Source organism: Somniosus microcephalus, chromosome 2 (genome assembly GCF_052327205.1).
Source record: "Somniosus microcephalus isolate GS21.2 chromosome 2, FLI_Smic_1.0, whole genome shotgun sequence".
Classification (NCBI taxonomy): Eukaryota; Metazoa; Chordata; class Chondrichthyes; order Squaliformes; family Somniosidae; genus Somniosus; species Somniosus microcephalus.
In genome coordinates, this window is record NC_140988.1 from 215,396,330 (window position 1) to 215,418,868 (window position 22,539).

Consider the following 22,539-nt stretch of genomic DNA (forward strand, 5'->3'; position numbering starts at 1 on the left):
AGCCTTCCCTATACAAGTCTGGGAGTAAGCAGCCATTTTTCCCCTGACCTATTGATCCTCATCCTGTATGTAACAGGATCTTGTTGTATTTGCAGTACACTATGCCTTTTTAATTGCAAAACATATATCTCGAGAATCGCCAGACATCTGGAACTTGTTTCAAGATTTCTGTAGTTTGCACCGTATTAGTTGAGACAATAATGCCAAATTCTTTTGGCAAGTTTAACAGATGCGGCTATGTTGCAGACAACATCTTTCACCAGTGTTCTTTTTGAGTTATTGTATTTTATTGTTTATATTTGAGCAGACACAGCTAAGAAACTCCATGTAAATCACAAGAGAAAACAAAGTATAAACATTCTGTCAAAGGAAATTTGATCTTATCATTACAAGCTGTAAATAAATGATAAGTGTACCAGAGTCTGCACCAATGAAATGTTTTGATTTGAATATATGCCACATATTATACTGGTAAATTTGATGTACTCTTATTTTCATCTCGCAGTCACAATATCACAAGCTAGGTTTGGATGGAGGTGGTCCTTCAGTCCATTTGACCTCATCCTTCCAGAATACCATCCCAACCACTTTCTACTTACAGCATCTAGCTCTTTCTTAAATGAGTCCTGTGTTCTGGCTTCAACCACCCTTCCTGATAATCTGTTCCAGCTGTTGATCACTTTTCATGTAAACGAATACTTCCGGATGTCTGTCCTATAATTATCACATTACCACAGTATGGACCAAATACTGTTGTATTTGAATCATGGTAAGAATGGAGGAATAATTCCTCTGGTCACTGTCTATAGCAGTGTTGTAAATGTGTTATTTTTGAATGCACTTATGATGCTGCGATCAGAGAAAACCCTCCTGCAGTATATTTACTTTGCATTTTATGGTTTTACCAAACTTTGACTTGCTCTCTCCCCTCCACTTGATACATTTTTTGTGGTGAACAATTAAACAGAGGGCAGACACTGCCTTAATATAGCACTGGGATCTACTAAATCTATTTTATTTATTAAGATAACGCACCTCCTATGACTACCATTGTGCATAATGCTCCATGCGATGTACTGACAGCATGTTGATTGATTTTTTTTTTAAAGACAATTAATTGATTCTAGGTCAGACATTCAAACATTTTGTGAATTTCCTTCTTTAAACAACTTTCCAAAATGAGCCTAGAGAAATTGGCACACCATTTTTCTCATTCATTTTCTCATTGACATACCTCTATAACATGCCAAGGCAAATAGATTACGGTGTACGAGTGGATTGATAGATGTTAATGTAAATATTTTGTAAAGCATTGGTAAGACTACACTTGGAGTATCATATCAAGTATGGATAACTAAACCTATTATAGGGCATTAGAACATTAAAACAGTATTTAACGGAGGATAGAAAAATACCAGATGTGAGGAACACATGGACATTTTTCAGAATTGAGACTGTCCACTCAGCTGCTCAAGCATCTTTGCCCTTTCATACTGCCCCAGTTGACCCCTACACCAGATATTGCCCCATTATATTCTGTATTTTATCCCCTAAATCCACCCAGCCCTTGCAATGCTGATCCCCATCATGATAACTACCACCTGCTATCTCAACTCCCTACCAACACAGGTTCCTACCATTCAAGAATCCCTCTTTGGCCCAGTGCCCACTGACATGGTCAACTGCTTATTCTCCTCAGGCACTGTTCAACAACTATCAAAACTGCCATCATCACCCCACTTCTTAAAAAGCCACCGACAACTCTTCTATCCTCTCCGGCCACCTCCACATCTCCAATTTCCTCTTTCTTTCTAAGGTGCTGCTATGTGTCGTCACTAACTATCTCTGTGCCCACCTCTTGGATACTTTCAGTCCTGCTTCCATCGCACTGAGACATATGCCATTCATTTTCGTGGGGCTTCTCCTGACCATCCGTTGTTTATACTGCTCGTCTGGGAATTCCAGGGATATTCCGCCGATGTTGCGGCGGACGATTGAAGGAACCGTTGTGGAAATTCCAGCCCATAGTCCTGGTCAAATTCACTACTAATGTTCTGTGTGGCTGCTGTTGTGATGTGTTATCTCTTCCTCATTTTTCTCAATGTCTCTGTGGTCTTGTGACACACTGTTCTCCATCGTCTCTCCTCCATGATCCAACTCTGACACCAGTTTCTACCAGTCCCAATGCAGACAATATTTCATTAAAATTGGTGAATAGAAAATTATGGACTGCGTGCCCATGATTTACCAAGCTATGGTGCCTAGGACTGCTGCTCTGTATTGGGAGTACCAGATCATGGAATCACCCCTGATATGCTGTCCCAGCACATAAAGCTTGGCACAAGTATCACTAAATAGGAAGCTTTCCCCACTAAGGACAGGCCCAGCTAGGTGGCATGAATGGCTTTTATTCATTCATACTTTCAAGTACACATTTCCCATGAAGTAGAGATTGTAATCAAGAAACTAAAATGGTACAATCCTGAAGGGGTGCACAAACAGAGAGACCTGGGGGGTATATGTGCACAAATCATTGAAGGTGGCAGGGCAGGTTGAGAAAGCAGTTAAAAAGGTTTACAGGATCCTGGGCTTCATAAATAGAGGTATAGAGTACAAAAGTTTGGAAATTATGATGAACCTGTATAAAACACTGGTTCAGCCCCAACTGAAGTACTGTGTCCAATTCTGGGCACAACACTTTAGGAAGAATGTGAAGGTCTTAGAGAGGGTGCAGACAAGATTTACGAGAATGATTCCAGGAATGAGGGACTTCAGTTACATTGATAGACTGGAGAAGCTGGGGTTGTTCTCCTTGGACCAGAGGAGATTGAGAGGAGATTTGATAGAGGTGTTCAAAATCATGAAGGGTCTGAGTAGATAGAGGGAAATTGTTCCAATTGGCAAAAGGGTCGAGAACCAGAGGACACAGATTTAAGGTGATTGGCAAAAGAACCAAAGGCGACGTAAGAAAAAACTTTTTTACGCAAGTGGTTAAGATCTGGAATGCACTGCCTGAAAGGATGGTGGAGGCAGATCGAATCGTGGCTTTCAAAAGGGAGTTGGATAAGTAGCTGAAGGAAGGAAATTTGCAGGGCTACGGGGAAAGGGCGGGGGATTGGGACTAGCTGAAGTGCTTTTGCAGAGAGCCGGCACAGGCTCGATGGGCCGAATGGCCTTCTTCTGTGCTATAACCATTTTATGATTCTAAGAACAATCAATTCATCCATATGAAGGGGTGCATATCTAATCATTAAAGTATCCATGGCATTTCATTCTTTTCTGATAAGACACAAACTTAAACTACAGGTTCACTGTTTGCCCTGTCATTGATGCATCATTCCAACAGTTGAACTGTCATCTTAAATGAGACTACTTAGCTAGCCCACCCTAGCCTGTCAGCAAAATTAGTTTGGCTCCTCTCTTTGAATGTTCTTGCCAAGGTTTAATTGATGTTTTTGTTGGACCAGGTCACAATGCTTTGTATTTTGTGGCATATACTTCATATCTAAGATGGAGTGTTTTCTTTGATTAACTATACAATTCATAAATATGAAACACAAAGGCCTAGAAATTCACTGGCCTTAGCGCCGCTTTTGAGGCGCTAGAGGGCCTAGCGCCGAAGTTATGGCCAGTTTAGAAATTGACAGGGGCCCTAAATCGGCGTTAGGCCGGTAGCGCTGCGCCGGCACCGATGACGTCATCGGTGTGCGCAGCGTCCCGGTTGCCATGGTAGCCCGCCCGAACTCGGAAATTGAGTTGCGGCCGCCTCGCCCGTGGCAGCCGCAAGCAACGTTCTGGAGTTGCGGCTTTCCCGCCGGCCGCCTGGCCGCAGCTCCCTCCCCGGACTTCCCCCACCCCCCTCCCCCCCCCCCCGGAACAGAAGCAAGCCCGGCACTTGTCCGAGGTGCCGGGCTCATTTTTAAAAAGATTATCGCGGGCCGCGGCCGGGTGCAGGCAGCTCCTCCTTAATGGAAGGAGGAGGCCTGCACTTCCCGAGCCTGCCGCACCGCAGCGGGCGCCGCAGCGCCGGAATAGCGCCGCAATGCGGCGCGTGGCGCCAGTTTTGAGGCGCTGAGACCCCTCAGTAGCGCCGGCAGCCGTTTGGGCGCGGCGCTACTGAATTTTTGGCGCGCGCAGGGGGACTTAGCGCCGGCACTAACTTCCGGCGCTAAAGCCCTCGCTGCGCCAAAACCGAATTTCTAGGCCAAAGTGTCAGCCTTGGCTCAGTGGTAGCACTCTTGCCTCTGAATCAGAAGGTTGCGGATTCAAGTCTTATTCGAGAAACTTGAGCACATAATCTAGGCTTGCCCTTCTGTGCAGTACTGATGGAGTGTTGCACTGTTGGAGGTGCCGTCTTTCAGATGAGACATCTGCTCTCTCAGGTGGACTATTTTGAAGACGAGCAGGGGCGTTCTCCACAGTGTCCTGGCCAATATTTATCCCTCAACCAGCATCACTAAAAAACAGATTATCATGTAATCACATTGCTGTTTGTGGGACCTTACTGTGCGCAAATTAACTGCCATGTTTCCTACATTACAACAGTGACTGCACTTCAACAGTACTTCATTGGCTGTAAAGTGCTTTGAGATGTCCTGAGGTTGTGAACGGTGCTGTATAAATGCAAGTCTTTCTTTTCCTGCCTGTTTCAAATTCACGTGAGGCACACTGCCAGGGTCAATCAGGCACAGGAAATCGCGACCCAATTTTGGATGCTGCTTTGCCTATTTCATAACCAAAAAATGGGAACATCAATGTTCAATATCTCCCTCAACTGTTTACAAAAGAAAGATCAACAGGAATACCAAGATAAACAAAAGCAAAAAGTACTTGCAGCAGTGGCAGAATGCCATAATAAATTAATAACTAATATACAATGTCACACAGTAGTCAGGCATGCATTTGTGCCTGTGATTGGTCCACACACCCTGCCCACCCAGTGGGAACATTGGGGGGGGAGGGTTAAAATGGCAGCGCTAACTGCTCTGTTCCTGACATGTTTTGAGCTGCCGCCATTTTAACTGCTAGGTTTTTGGCAGCATTGAAGCCTCCTATCACTGGCAGACAAGGACCTCGTTAATATTGAAGTGTTGGGGTCTGATGATATCATTTGAAGCCTTACAGAATTTTAACTGCTGATTGCGGCAGTGTCGCCTGGTGCTGGAGCTGCCAGTGAAAGTTGGTATCAAGCAGCATCATGGACAGAAGAGGCCCAGGTAACTGTGAATTTTTAATTTTTTATGGTTTTCTTGTGGGCCAGCAGAGGTGCTCTTTGGGCCTCTCCTGCTCCGGCTTCCCTCCCCTCCCTCAACTGCGATCACCTTTGTATCCTCCTAACCACTTACCTTATGCCAGGGACCATTCCCTTGGGTTCCCGGTGTAGGGTTCTGCTGCCTGAAATCCCAATCCTGTCCATCGGCCTCCTTGCCATTCTAGGTTTGAGCTGGAGTCTGTGCCTTGTAGATGGTGGAGATTCTTTGGGGAGTCAGGGAGTGAGCTACTCACTGCAGAATACCCATCCTCTAACGTGCTGTAGTAGCCATGGCATTTATGTGGCTGGTACAGTTGAAATTCTGGTAAATGGTGATTCCCAGAATGTTGATGGTGGGGACTTGGCGATGGTAATGCCATTGAATGTCAAGTGAAGCTGGATAAGCTCTCGTTTGTTGGAGATGGTCATTGTCTGGTTCTTGTGTGGTACAATTGCTACTTATCAGGCCAAGCCTGGATATTGTTCAGCTCTTGCTGTATGCGGGCAATGACTGCGTCATTATCTGAGAAATTGCAAATGGAACTGAACACTATGAAATCATCAGTGAACAGCCCCACTTCTGACCTTATGACAGAGGGAAGGTCATTTGATGAAGCAGTTGAGGATGGTAGGGCTGAGGACAGTGCCCTGAGGAACTCCTGCAGAGATATCCTGGTGCTGAGGTGATTGGCCTCCAACCACCACAACCATCTTCTTTTATGTCAGGTATGACTCCAACTAGTGGAGAGTTTTCCACCTGATTCACATTGACTTCATTTTTACTAGGGCTCCTTGATGCCACACTTGGTCAAATGCTGCCTTGATGTCAAGGGCAGTCACACTCACCTCACCTCTGGAATTCAGACCTTGTGTCCATGTTTGGACCAAGGCGGTATTGAGATCTGGAGCCGAGTACTTATAGGTGAGTAAGTACCACTTGATAGCAGTGTCGACAACACCTTCCATCATGTTACTGATGATTAAGAGTAGATTGATAAGGTGGTGATTGGCCAGATTGGATTTTTCCCGCTTTTTGTGGACAATACATACCTGGGCAATTTTTCACATTGTTGGGTAGATGCCAGTGTTGTAGCTGTACTGGAACAGCTTGGCTAGAGGCGCGGCTAGTTCTGGAGCGCAGGTTTAAGCACTACATGTGGAATGTTGTCAGGGCCCGTAGCCTTTGCTGTTTTCAGTGCATACAGTGTTTTTTGATGTCATGTAGATTGAATCGAATTGGCTGAAGTCTGGTATCTGTGATGGTAGGCACCTCAAGAGGAGGCCGAGAAGGTCATCCATTTGGCACTTTTGGCTGAAGATGGTTGCAATGCAGGGTTGCAGAGTTTTAATCTGATCCATTGGTTGTGGGAATCCTTAGCTCTGTCTATAGCATGCTGATTTCATTATTTAGTAGGCATGTTTTGTAGCCTCACCAGGCTGGCATCTCATTTTCAGGTGCACCTGGTTCTGCTCCTGGCATGCTCCTCTACACTTTTCATTGAATCAAGGCTGTTCATCTGGCTTGATGATGGAAGAGTGAGGGATATTCCAGGTCATCAGGTTACAGATTATAGTGGTATACGATTCTGCTGTTGCAGATGACCCACAGCACCTCATAGATTTGATCTGCTAATTCTGTTCTTAATCTATCCCACTTAGCATGGTAGTAGTGCCACACAACATGATGGAGGGTGTCCTCAGTGTGAAGACAGGGCTTGGTCTCCATGATGATTGTGCGGTGGTCACTCCACCAATGCTGTCATAGACAAACGCATCTGCAACATGTAGATTAGTGGGGATGAGGTTAAGTAGGTTATTTCCTCATATTGGTTCTTTTACACAAGCCCCGTCTGGCAGCTGTATCCCTCAGGACTTGGCCAGCTCGGTTAATTATTACATTGAGTTACATCGAGTCTACAGTACAGAAATAGACCATTCGACCCAACTGGTCTATGCGGCTTTTATGCTCCACATGAGCCTCCTCCCACCCCTCTTCATTTAACCCTATCAGTAGACCATGGTAGTGGTGGTACTACCAAGCCACTCATGGAGATGAACAACGTTCCCGCTAAGCTGTGCAGACGTCTGGAGGTCCCGTGCAGACCGCTCACCAGTTATTCAATGGAAGTAACCAAACATGCACGAAAAATTGAATGGGCCGCGCAGCCAATTAAAGGGTCCGGGCACTAAAAGAAATTACAGGGAACATTGGTGATGGACACTGAAGTCCCCCACCTAGAGTACATTCTGTGCCTTTGCTACCCTTAGTGCTTCTTCCAAGTTGTGTTCAAAATGGAGGAGTACCGATCAGCTGAGGGAGGTTGGTAGGTGGTGATCAGAAAGGAGGTTTCCTTGCCTATGTTTGACCTGAAGCCATGAGTTAATGTTGAGGACTTCCCAGGCCACTTCTCCCTGACTGTATACCAATCTGCCACTGTCCTGTCGGTGGGACAGGACATACCCTGGGATGGTGATGGAGGATTTAGGACATTGGTTAATTGATATGATTCTGAGAGTATGGCTATGTCACGCTGTTGCTTGACTAGTCTGTGAGAGAGCTCACCCAACTTTAGGACCAGTCCTCAGATTTTAGTGAGGAGGACTTTGCAGATCGACTGGGCTGCATGTGCCTTCATCATATCTGAATTTGATGCCTAAATAGTGTCCAATAAATCAGAAGTCTGTTAAATTTCCTTTATATTGGAATGTAGTTATTAATCAAAACAAGAACAGACAAAAACAGAGAAAGCAGAACAGTTACATAATTGATCTAGAATGCAATAACACAGTACTTCTACACCTCATTAGTCTCTTAAGCCATTCAGTTAACTCATTCACTATAAAGGATGTAGTTTGGCAACACTGCCATTGCAGTTCATTGACCTGGGAAGATGCCAGATAACCTCATTATTGCAGCTGCATTGAATGGATTCAGACTACAGTGAGAGATGGCAACCAGGGTATATGCAATTCATTACTGCAGAATTTTGTTTTAAATTTGAAACCCCTAATGTATGGAGGAATAAGAGTTGTAGCATGAATCATGGTCAGTCCCTATCTTACACAGCACAGGAGTCTATGTTGAAAAACAGACATGAATCATTCCAAACCCCTTTTACATTTGAGGTGAAATTTCTCCTGTCGCTAGTTTTAGCAAAAAAAAGACAGCATAAGTAAAAAAGAGGACTTTCCATTTTCTACTCACACTGACAGGTTGAGAAATCAGTTAAAAAAGCTTACAGGATCCCGGGCTTCATGAATAGAGGTATAGAGTACAAAAGTGTGGAAATTATGATGAACCTTTATAAAACACTGGTTCGGCCTCAACTGGAGCACTGTGTCCAATTCTGGGCATCGCACTTTAGGAAGGATGTGAAGGCCTTAGAGAGGGTGCAGAAAAGATTTACGAGAATGATTCCAGGAACTTCAGTTACGTTGATAGACTGGAGAAGCTGGGGTTGTTCTCCTTGGAGCAGAGAAGATTGAGAGGAGATTTGATGGAGGTGTTCAAAATCATGAGGGGTCTGGACAGAATAGATAGAGAGAAACTGTTCCCATTGGCAGAAGGGTCAAGAACCAGAGGATACAGATTTAAGGTGATTGGCAAAAGAACCAAAGGCGACGTAAGAAAAAACATTTTTACTCAGTGAGTGGTTAAGATCTGGAATGCACTGCCTGAAAGGGTGGTGGAGGCAGATTCAAATCACATGGTGAGGATGGGATCAGGCTTGGCTGTGAGTGCTTCCATAATCCGCCAATACTCACGTGAAGACTGACTGCTCCGACATGGTTCTCGAGGGATGCCAGTGGCCATCAAATCATTTTCCATCACTACATCAAAAATAAGAGAAAATAAGAAAATTGTAAGAAAAAGAACTTGCAACATTCTGTATAAAAACGATATTTGAAATGAAAAAAACTTCAAATAGTGAAAGAACTTTTCATTTTTCCATGCAGCATTAGCTGAACAATCCATCTGTACCAGAACAGAAGCTGTTGTTCACTTCTTTGAGGTGACCCTTTGGCTTTAGAAAAAATATTTGCTGTAAGCTATTTACGCAAGGCAAGCTGTCATAACACTTTACTCGGTGATTTGTGGGTGGCTCAACTTCCTTCACAGTTTAAGGCCCAGTGTAAACTGCTTTTTCAGCTTTTAATTCCCCTTCAAAAAGGCCCAAAGACTGCTTCCTTTTTATAGTATTGTCTGGTAGCAGTAGATTGCCTTTGGAAAATGTCAAGATTGAATGACAAATGTGCTATTCATAAAGTACACAGCTGGTATGATCTTTTCCATTCATATTTGGACGTTGCGTAGAATCTAAAGGATGTCACTACTGAGACATTGGGCTTGGTTTCATATTGCCATGTCGCATCATATCTTTCCCAGGAAAATGTAATTTATATCATGCTGTAATAGAAATCTTTGTTTAATATCTATCTACACTGAATTTAGGTGGAATACAAGTTTGTGCTCGACCAATTAAACATTAGAGATGAAAATGAGAATATTCTTGGAAGTTGCAAAGTCTTGGAATGATCTCCCTCAATTGCCTAATAGATAAATGCATATATACCAGGCTCGATCCATGGTCTGTGCTGAGTTACCTTATTTCAAATGGGTTGGTGGTAGGGGTGTAAAAATTTGCCTAAGTGTCTCAAGATGAGAATGGTATAAATTTAACCAGGGGTTCTGCTCCTGCTCACTATCCTGTGATGCCTGCTGAAAAGTATGCATATATGAAAATTGGGTGAGAACAGGATAGAAATCAGCTGTGAAACCCTTCATGGTAAAATAACCTGCTGACAGTCATTACGTAGGATCACCCATGTAACCATGCTGCAACAGAATTAGCACCTTCAGGAGAGGAGGAAAGACAATTGGGGGGAAAATCAAGCATTGCACCAAAATCCAATCCTGATATTGTTCGGTAATCATCATGGAACATTAATACCTTCCCCCACTGACTTATACTGAACAGACACATATTTGCCTTTAAATTAGGGTTGTATTTCGTGGAATTAGAAGGTTAAGGGATGATTTGATCGAAGTTTTCAAGATATTAAGGGGAACTGATAGGGTAGCTGGAGAGAAACTATTTCCGCTGGTTGGGGAGTCAAGGGGACATAGTCTAAAAATTAGAGCCAGGCCTTTCAGGAGTGAAATTAGGAAACACTTCTACATGCAAAGGGTGGTAGAAGTTTGGAACTCTCTTCCACAAATGGCAATTGATGCTAGATCAATTGTTAATTTTAAATCTGAGATTGATAGCTTTTTACTAACCAAAGGTATTAAAGGATATGAGGCAAAGGTGGGTATATGGAGTTAGGTCACAGATCAGCCATGATCTCATTGAATGGCAGGACAGGCTTGAGCAGTTAAATGGTCTACTCCTGTTCCTATGCTCCTATGTAACTGCTGGTTCTTTACACTAATTAGCCTGTCAACACTGGCATATAAAACAATAAATGAGCAGAGATTGAATGTCTTCTGTCCAACCTGCTGAGCATCTAACAAAAAACAAGTAAAAAAAATAATTTGGTAGCCACCTATCATAACGTCAACCAGTCATATTATGAAAACTGAAAAATGGTAGCACACATGTAAAAAAGAACAAAATGATTTGCTGTACATGTTAAATTCCTGATTTGTGTTTTCCAGTAAAGGACAATCAAGGGCCATCAATCTCAAACCTGTAGTGATCCAAATAAGTCAGCATCTGGTTATTTGAGAAATATTCCAAAATGTTTGAAATTAGTCAATTTGGGTTTCAGATTTAGTTCAAATCACATCCCTGACAGGCATCTCAGAAAATCAAATCTGAATTGCTCTTGTACCACTAAAATAAACAATGAGAAACTAAATGTGCCTTTTATAGTATTGTATATCTCAGAAGAAGTGGACATAACTCTTAAATCTAGTGCGTGTCCTTGGTGTATGAAAAAAATAGATGACACACTTCAAAATGATATACATCAAGATGTTATGCTTATGATAAGAGGTGGGATATCTGCCAATCATAGCCAATAGACAGGTAGGAAAAGTCTCCACTCACAAATCAGTAGGCCCTGCAAAACCAAACAATTAAATTCCTGCCAATTAGAAACTAGCAACTGCCACAGACTGAATCAATCAAATCACTCCAAAAACATTCCTATAAAATTAGTCACTTAAGGTTAGAAATGCCTGCAAGAAGAATTTGGGACTATTTTCACTAGAACAAAGAAGGCTAAAGGAGAGTTAATAGAGTTTTTTTTTAAATGCGGCAATGTTTTGATGTAGGGAAAGGCTCCTTACTCTGGTTGTGGTGTAACTGATGAGGGAGGTCATCAGTTTAAAATTGCCACTAAGGGAGTGAGGAAATTTTTTAGTAGTAAAGGAAGATACAGGCTACAGAGAAAGAGCAAAGCAATGGTATTAGTTTTGTTCTGGCCTATCAGAGAGCTGACATGATGGGTTGAATGATCTAATTCTGTGATGTAACGTTTTATGGTTCTGGGGCCTTCTTTCTCTGAGGCCAGATTTCTTCAGACCCAATCATTGGAAATTTAACTTGAGCTTTTGGTGTTAGGGATTATGACCATGTGAATGTATGACAATGACGAGCAGGAAAAGACAATCTGCTCCTTCAAGCCCACTTGAAGTCAATAGAAATGAAAATCGGGAGCGATGTATAACAGGCGGCTAAATCGACATTGCCTGTTTTACACTGTCACCTTAAGTCAAAATTATCCCCTAGAAATGAGATTTCACTTGTAAAAAGCCTTTGGCCCCGATATCTACCAGGAGTGTGAGACTGAAAACAGCCGAAGAACCCGCCAAGATCGAGGACGCGGAAGTCCTGCCGATCTTCGTAGCAGGGCCTCATTTGCATCTTATAGCTCTGCCTTCCACCCAGCAGCTGGCCAAATGGACAGCCTGGCTGGTGGATGGGAAGGTACACTAGCAGCAGGAGGCTGCAGCAGGTGACCCTTGGGGACGGTCCCCGGTAATCGGGATTGGGAGAAGATCTCCTGCCTCCGTTTCACTGCTGAGTTTCCCGACCCCCGGGAAACCCGTGCAGCCTAAGTTAATTTCAAATCGGGCTCCAAATTGCACTGTAGAAGCTCGATTTAAATATGTTAATAAGCGTTGCCGCCTCTCCACAGCGGGACACTCGGACACCCAGATATTGCCGTCGTCAAAATGGCGGCATGCGTGGTACGCAGATTTCACATTTTAATCCCTCCCCCGACCCTCTGCTGCCCATCGTGGGGGGTTAATATTGAAGTTTCTGTGTCCATTAACCCGAGAGGTGCTTATAGGTCTTCCATACTTGAAGAATGGTAACCTGGTGTACTACCTTCCAGTTATAATCTGTTCATGGAATTACCTCTTTGGTTAATTAAATATTTATATCAGGTAACACAATTTCTGTCTTTTTGATAAAACATTTCCCTCCAAATATTCCCATCTGTGCACCTTGTTAATATATAATGAACAGAATCTAAAGCCACGATTTTGCTGGCGCTCAGAGGGCGGGTTTGGAGGCGGGTCAGGAGTGAAAATCTAAATGATTGACGGCGGGTTGTGAACCCGCCGCCATCCCAGCTTCACGCAACTTTGCAAAGTGTCGGGTCTGCGAGTCCTGATCAGACCCGACACCAAGCGGCAGGAGAGGCACTTAAGGCAGTTAACAGCTTGTTAACAGGGACGTCCACGTACCTCTGGTTCCTCTCCTCAATAGATCCCCATCTATCCTCCATAGCAGACCATCTATTTAGAAGAGTCACCATGCTCATTTGCATCTGGTGATTTATGTCCTCCATGGAGGTCGCCATCCTTTCCATTGCGGCACCTACATTCGCCATTGAGTGCACCACGGCATTGCTTATGTTTGAGATGGACTCCTCTGTTCTCTGCACACTCGCAGTTACCGTGGTTGCAAACCCTGTCAGAGACTCCTGCACTTGTTCCTGAAGTTCCAGCTCTGCTCTCTTTCTGGATGGCCCCAGAAGCACAGCATCCACGTGAAGTTCAGCAGAGCTAGGAGTGTCCCGCACCCTCCGACGAGGACTCTCCACTGCTATCCCTGTCTCCACCATCTACTGATGCTGACTTCTGAGCTGGGATACACCAGATGACAACACTACTCTAACTCACGAAGGTCCCACCGAGGTGTGTGTCTCTGCGCTGGTGCTGGGTGTGCTCAATTCTGCTGAAGCTGCTCCCTCAGAGGTTGCAGCTTCCTCTGAGGAGTCTTCCGGCTCTTCCTCCTGGACAGTGGGCTGGGGGCTCTCGATGGTCCTGTGGGGGAGTAAAAGCATGAGTTAGACATGTGATATTAATGTAGCAGACACATCCCATTGTGCAGATGATCAGAACTCAATCTGCATGAACATCAGATGCCATATCAGTCACTCATGCAATCTAAATGAGAGGGTTGCAAATCTATTCTGTCACCAGTTTGCTCTACTGCACCCGTCTCTCCGTCCCCCACTTCCAGCTCCTCAGCACCTCCGACGATGTCGATAGCAGCCTCCTCAGCGGTGGTCAAGTGCGTAATGCAAGGTGGCCCTCCTCCTGTCCTCCCCCTCTCATCTTATTGTGGGCTCTCTTCTCCTGCAATTAGGGAGACAAGTGGAGTTTAAGCGAGAATGTTGGAGTGAGTGTAGAGAATCCATAGCATCGATGGGAGACAAAGATGGAGTAAGGTGCCAATACCAAGGGCCCTCCCTGTGCATTGTCAGTTGTTGCCATTGCATAACAGTGATAGTGAGTGTGAGGGGTGCATAGTAGAATGGTGGAGTGATTCTGTACATAGAGAGAGAGGGATGGTTAAGGGTGCAAGGGATGTAAGGGTAAAGTGGGATGTGCTGGAGTAGGTTAACAATGCAGAGTGCTGGTGGTGAGAGGAGATGGGGAGCAGATTGAAGGTAAGTGTGATGTTATACTCACTTTTGCTGAGCGTAGCAGGTCATTGAACCTTTTCCTGCACTGAACCCAGGTGCGTGAACACAAAGACCCGGCGCTCACCTCCTCATCAATTTGCAGCCAGGCTGCCTTGGTTTGCTGAGGAGGCTTCCTCCGTCCATTGAAGGGAAACAGAACCTCTTGGCGCCCTCTCACTCCCTCCACAAGAGCATGGAGGGAGTCATCATCGAATCTTGGAGAGGCCTTTGCTCTTGAACCAGTCATCTCTCTATCAGTAACACTGAGAAGCGTCAGAAAATGAATGAAAAACCACAAGGCTGCATGGGCCCCTTAAATGCAGCCAAATGGAAGACGTCAGCAGAAGCGAGCAGCAGACCCGAACCCACTGATTGGGCCGGGCAATGCGCATGATGGGCTCAATAAGCCCAGTTACGGGAAAATAGTTAATTCAGAGCAGCTGAAACCGGCAGCGGGACCGGAACTGACAAACCAGCCAACCCGACTCTAACCCGCTGCCGATAATAAAATCGCGGCCTAAATGTATACCAGAATACCATAAATACTAATGAGGAAAAGGTATTTCACATTGTATGTTGCTGAAGTGAAAAAGTGCTACTGCATTACCCAAAAATACAAAACTTTGCTGAAAGCAGGTAAGACATTGATAATAGAATTTACATCAATGATTTAGACTTCAGTGTAGGGGGCATGATTAAAAAGTTTGCAGATTATACAAAAATTGGCCACATGGTTGATAATGAGGAAGAAAGCTGTAAACTGCAGGAAGATATCAGTGGACTGGGCAGGTGGACAGATAAGTGGTAAATGGAATTCAATCTGGAGATGTGAGGTAATGCATTTGGAAAGGGCTAACAAAGCAAGGGAATACACAATAAATGTTAAGATACTGAGAAGTGTAGAGGAACAGAGGGACCTTGGAGTGCATGTCCACAGATCCCTGAAGGTAGCAGGACAGGTAGATAAGGTGGTTAAGAAGGCATACGGGATACTTTACTTTATTAGCCGAGGCATAGAATATAAGAGCAGGGAGGTTATGCTTGAACTGTGTAAAACACTAGTTAGGCCACAGCTAGAGTACTGTGTACAGTTCTGGTCACCACATTACAGGAAAGATGTGATTGCACTAGAGAGGGTACAGAGGAGATTTACGAGGATGTTGCCAGGACTGGAGAATTTTAGCTATGAGGAAAGATTGGATAGGCTGGGATTGTTTTCTTTGGAACAGAGGAGGCTGAGGGGAGACTTGATTGAGGTGTATAAAATTATGAGGGGCCTAGATAGAGTCGATAGGAAGGACATATTTCCCCTAGCAGAGAAGCCAATAACCAGGGGCATAGATTTTAAGTAATTGGTAGAAGGATTAGAGGGGAGTTCAGGAGAACTTTATTCACCCATAGGGTGATGGGGGTCTGGAACTCACTGTCTGAAAGGGTGGTAGAGGCAGAAACCCTCATTACATTAAAAAGTACTTGGATATGCACTTGAAGTGCCGTAACCTACAGGGCACGGACCAAGAGCTGGAAAGTGGGATTAGGCTGGATAGCTCTTTTTTGGCTGGCACAGACACGATGGGTCGAATGGCCTCCTTCTGTGCTGTAAATTTCTATGATTCTATGAGAACCTCATGGGTTATGTTAGTATTCATAAGATTAACTGTGCCTTAGTAGCAGAAATATTACTGTTAATCACTTGCTACTGGATCTTAAATATAGCATCATTCATTGACTGTAAGAAAATTAGCAAAGCACTGCTTCTACAGTTTAGATTTGCAAGTGTATGATCATGATTCATTCAATATTTTATTATATTGATATAATTGCATTAAAAGAAAAACAACTCAAACTTGATGGTACATGCATAGAGCTACATAGTATTTACAGCACAGAAACAGGCCATTCGGCCCAACAGGTCTATGCCGGTGTTTATGCTTCACACGAGCCTCAGCCCACCCCTCTTCATTTCACCCTATCCCTATACCCTTCATCTCACCCTATCACAAAATCCTTCATCTCACCCTATCCCTATACCCTTCATCTCACCCTATCCCTATACCCTTCATCTCACCCTATCACTATATCCTTCATCTCACCCTATCCCTATACCCTTCATCTCACCCTATCACTACATCCTTCATCTCACCCTATCACTACATCCTTCATCTCGCCCTATCACTATACCCTTCATCTCACCCTATCCCTATACCCTTCATCTCACCCTATCACTATACCCTTCATCTCACCCTATCACTATACCCTTCATCTCACCCTATCACTATATCCTTCATCTCACCCTATCCCTATATCCTTCATCTCACCCGATCCCTATACCCTTCATCTCACCCTATCACTATATCCTTCATCTCACCCTATCACTAAACCCTTCATCTCACTATCACTATATCCTTCATCTCACCCTATCACCATATCCTTCATCTCACCCTATCACTATACCCTTCATCTCACCCTATCCCTATACCCTTCATCTCACCCTATCGCTATATCCTTCATCTCACCCTATCACTATACCCTTCATCTCGCCCAATCACTATATCCTTCATCTCGCCCTATCACTATATCCTTCATCTCACCCTATCACTATATCCTTCATCTCGCCCTATCACTATATCCTCCATCTCACCCTATCACTAAATCCTTCATCTCACCCTATCCCTATACCCTTCATCTCACTCTATCACTATACCCTTCATCTCACCCTATCACTATACCCTTCATCTCACCCTATCACTATATCCTTCATCTCACCCTATCACTATACCCTTCATCTCACCCTATCACTATATCCTTCATCTCACCCTATCCCTATATCCTTCATCTCACTCTATCCCTATATCCTTCATCTCACCCTATCCCTATATCCTTCATCTCACTCTATCCCTATATCCTTCATCTCACCCTATCACTATATCCTTCATCTCACCCTATCACTGTATCCTTCGTCTCACCCTATCACTGTATCCTTCATCTCACCCTATCCCTATATCCTTCATCTCACCCTATCACTATATCCTTCATCTCACCCTATCACTGTATCCTTCATCTCACCCTATCCCTATATCCTTCATCTCACCCTATCACTATATCCTTCATCTCACCCTATCACTATATCCTTCATCTCACCCTATCACCATATCCTTCATCTCACCCTATCCCCATACCCTTCATCTCACCCTATCACTATACCCTTCATCTCACCCTATCACGACATCCTTCATCTCGCCCTATCACTATATCCTTCATCTCACCCTATCACTATACCCTTCATCTCACCCTATCACTACATCCTTCATCTCGCCCTATCACTATATCCTTCATCTCACCCTATCACTATACCCTTCATCTCACCCGATCACTACATCCTTCATCTCGCCCTATCACTATATCCTTCATCTCACCCTATCACTATATCCTTCATCTCGCCCTATCACTATATCCTCCATCTCACCCTATCACTAAATCCTTCATCTCACCCTATCCCTATACCCTTCATCTCACTCTATCACTATACCCTTCATCTCACTCTATCACTATACCCTTCATCTCACCCTATCACTACATCCTTCATCTCACCCTATCACTATACCCTTCATCTCACCCTATCACTATACCCTTCATCTCACCCTATCACTATACCCTTCATCTCACCCTATCCCTATATCCTTCATCTCACTCTATCCCAATATCCTTCATCTCACCCTATCACTCTATCCTTCATCTCACCCTATCACTGTACCCTTCATCTCACCCTATCCCTATATCCTTCATCTCACCCTATCACTATATCCTTCATCTCACCCTATCCCTATATCCTTCATCTCACCCCATCACTATATCCTTCATCTCACCCTATCACTATACCCTTCATCTCACCCTATCACTATACCCTTCATCTCACCCTATCACTATATCCTTCATCTCACCCTATCCCTATACCCTTCATCTCACCCGATCAGTATATCCTTCATCTCACTCTATCCCTATACCCTTCATCTCACCCTATCACTATACCCTTCATCTCACCCTATCACTATATCCTTCATCTCACTCTATCCCTATATCCTTCATCTCACCCTATCACTATATCCTTCATCTCACTCTATCACTATATCCTTCATCTCACCCTATCACTATATCCTTCATCTCACCCTATCCCTATATCCTTCATCTCACCCTATCACTATATTCTTCATCTCACCCTATCCCTATATCCTTCATCTCACCCTATCCCTATATCCTTCATCTCACCCTATCACTATATCCTTCATCTCACCCTATCACTATACCCTTCATCTCACCCTATCACTATACCCTTCATCTCACCCTATCACTATATCCTTCATCTCACTCTATCCCTATACCCTTCATCTCACCCTATCACTATACCCTTCATCTCACCCTATCACTATATCCTTCATCTCACCCTATCACTATATCCTTCATCTCACCCTATCACTATATCCTTCATCTCACTCTATCACTATATCCTTCATCTCACCCTATCACTATATCCTTCATCTCACCCTATCACTGTATCCTTCATCTCACCTTATCACTATATCCTTCATCTCACCCTATCCCTATATCCTTCATCTCACCCTATCACTATATCCTTCATCTCACCCTATCACTATATCCTTCTATTCTTTTCTCCCTTGTGTGTTTATCTAGCTTCCCCTTAAATCCATCAATGCGATTCACCTCAACCACTCCATGTGGTAGTGAGTTCCACGTTAGAACATAAGAACATAAGAAATAGGAGCAGGAGTAGGCCAATCGGCCCCTCGACCCTGCTCCGCCATTCAATAAGATCATGGCTGATCTGATCCTAACCGCCAATCTACTATCACAGAACCATCTCCTGAATCTAACAGAATTAGACACACGAAATAGGAGCAGGATCAGGCTACACGGCCCCTGGGCCCGCTTCGCTACCCACAGGGCCATGACCGATCCGAACCTAGACTCATGTCCAAATTTCTGCCCGCTCCCCGTAACCCTTAATTCCCTTTACTTCTAGGAAACTGTCTATTTCTGTTTTAAATTTATGTAATGATGTAGCTTCTGCAGCTTTTTGGGGCAGCATATTCCATGGACCTACCACCCTCTGAGTGAAGTAGTTCCTCCTCCTCTCAGTTTTGAAAGAGCAGCCCCTTATTCTAAGACTATGCCCCCTAGTTCTAGTTTCACCCATCATCGGGAACATTCTCCCCGCATCCACCCGATCCAACCCCTTCACAATCTTATATGTTTCAATAAGATCGCCTCTCATTCTTCTGAACTCCAATGAGTAGAGTCCCAATCTACTCAACCTCTCCTCATATGTCCATCCCCTCATCCCCGGGATTAACCGAGTGAACCTTCTTTGTACTGACTCGAGAGCAAGTATGTCTTTTCTTAAGTATGGACACCAAAACTGTATGCAGTATTCCAGGTGCGGTCTCACCAATACCTTGTACAACTGAAGCAATACCTCCCTATTTTTATATTCTATCCCCCTAGCAATGAAAGCCAACATTCCATTGGCCTTCTTAATCACTTGCTGCACCTGCATACTAACCTTTTGAGTTTCGTGCACCAGGACCCCCAGATCCCTTTGTACTTCAGTACTTTCCAGTTTCTTGCCATTAAGATAATAACTTGCTCTACGATTTTTCCTGCCAAAGTGCATAACCTCACACTTTCCAGTATTGTATTCCATCTGCCAAATCTCTGCCCACTTACTTAGCCTGTCTATGTCCCCTTGCAGGTTTTTTATGTCCTCCTCACTCACTACTTTCCCCCCCATCTTAGTATCATCTGCAAACTTTGATATGTTACACTCGGTCCCCTCCTCCAAATCGTTAATATAGATTGTAAAGAGTTGGGGACCCAGCACTGACCCCTGCGGAACACCACTAGTTACTGATTGCCAGTCTGAGAATGAACCATTTATCCCAACTCTCTGCCTTCTGTTAGATAGCCAATCCTCTATCCATGCCAGAATATTACCCCCAATCCCGTGATTTTTTATCTTAAGCAATAATCTTTTGTGTGGCACCTTGTCAAATGCCTTTTGGAAGTCTAAATACACTACGTCCACTGGTTCCCCTTTATCCACCCTATATGTTATTTCCTCAAAGAACTCCAGCAAATTTGTCAAACATGACTTCCCCTTCATAAAACCATGCTGACTTTGTCCTATTAAATTATGATTATCCAAATGTCCTGTTACTGTCTCCTTAATAATGGACTCCAAAATTTTACCTACCACAGATGTTAGGCTAACCAGTCTATAGTTTCCAGCCTTCTGTCTGCTGCCCTTTTTAAATAAGGGTGTTACATTAGCAGTTTTCCAGTCTGCCGGGACCTTTGCCGAGTCCAGGGAGTTTTGGAAAATTATTACCAATGCATCCACAATCCCTACCGCCACTTCCCTCAAGACCCTAGGATGTAAGCCATCCGGTCCAGGTAATTTATCCGCCTTGAGTCCCATTATTTTACCGAGTACCACTTCCTTAGTGATTTTGATCGTGTTTAGATCCTCCCCCCCTATAGCCCCCTGTTTGTCCAGTGTTGGGATATTCTTAGTGTCCTCTACTGTAAAGACTGATACAAAATATTCATTCAGTGTTTTTGCCATCTCCATATTTCCCACCATTAATTTCCCGGTCTCATCCTCTAAGGGACCAACATTTACTTTAGCCGCCCTTTTTCTTTTTATATAAGTATAAAAACTCTTACTATCTGTTTTTATATTTTTTGCTAATTTACTTTCATAATCTATCTTCCCTTTCTTAATTAATCTTTTTGTTATCTTTTGCTGTCTTTTAAAGTTTTCCCAATCCTCTGTCCTCCCACTAGATTTGGCTACCTTATATGCCCTTGTTTTTAGTCGAATACTATCCTTAATTTCTTTACTTAGCCACGGATGGCTGTCTTTTCTTTTGCACCCTTTTCTTCTCAGTGGAATATATTTTTTTTGGAAGTTGTAAAATAACTCCTTAAATGTACACCACTGATCATGTATCGTCTTACCCATTAATCTATTTTCCCAATCCACTCTACTCAATTCCACTCTCATACCTTCATAGTCTCCTTTATTCAAGCTTAGCATGCTTGTTTGAGATCCAACCTTCTCACCCTCTAATTGAATATGGAATTCAACCATGTTATGGTCACTCATTCCAAGGGGATCCTTTACTAGGACATTTTTAATTAATCCTGTCTCGTTACACAGGACGAGATCTAAGGTTGCTTGCCCCCTGGTCGGTTCAGTTACATACTGCTCAAGAAACCCATCCCTAATACACTCAATGAACTCATCCTCAAGGCAGCCCTGCCCAATTTGATTTGTCCAATTAATATGATAGTTAAAATCCCCCATAATTATAGATTTTCCCTTATTACAAGCCTCAACTATTTCCTGATTGATACTCCGTCCAACAGAGTTGCAACTGTTCGGAGGCCTATAGACTACGCCCACTAGTGTTTTTTCCCCTTATTATTCCTTATCTCCACCCAAACTGTTTCATTATCCTGATCTTTTGACCCAATATCATTTCTCTGTATTACAGTGATTCCTTCCTTTATTAACATAGCCACCCCACCTCCCCTTCCTTCCTGCCTGTCCTTCCTGATCGTTAAATAACCTGGTATGTTTAATTCCCAGGCATTGTCACCCTGCAGCCATGTTTCTGTAATGGCCACAAGATCATACCCATATGTAGTTATTTGTGCCATTAACTCGTCTATTTTGTTACGAATGCTACGTGCATTCAGATAGAGAACTTTCAAATATGTTTTGTGACACTTAGTTCCTGCTTTTGCCCTTTTTATTACTTTACCTTTTACTCCATACTTTCTGCCCCTTCCTGACACGCTCTGGTTTTTAATTTCCCCACTGCTACCTAAGTCTATGACCTTCTCTGTTGTCATTTTTATTATTTGCTCTCTAGGAACCTCCCCCCCACTAGTTAGTTTAAAGCCCTCTCTACAGCCCTAGTTATATGATCCGCCAGGACTCTAGCCCCAGCACAGGCCAAGTGAAGCCCGTCCCAACGGAACAGCTCCCTCCTGCCCCAGTACTGGTGCCAGTGTCCCAGGAAGCAAAACCCATTTCTCCCACACCAGTCTTTGAGCCACGCATTTAACTCTCTAATTTTATTTGTCCTAGCCAAATTCGCTCGTGGCTCAGGTAATAATCCAGAGATTATTACCCTTGAGGTTCTGTCTTTTAATTTGACCCCTAGCTGCTCATACTCCTTTAACAGAACCGGCTTCCTAGTCCTATCTATGTCGTTTGTACCAACATGGACCACGACAACTGGTTCCACCCCCTCCCACTGCAAGTTTCTTTCCAG

The 22,539-nt window shown here is 43.8% G+C and overlaps 1 protein-coding gene across 13 annotated transcripts in view; it reads left to right on the forward strand.

Moving 5' to 3' along the window:
• The window catches only part of LOC147123222 (LIM and calponin homology domains-containing protein 1-like), a 637,194-nt gene that overhangs the window by 396,244 nt on the left and 218,411 nt on the right, over positions 1–22,539 (forward strand). The window lies entirely within an intron of this gene.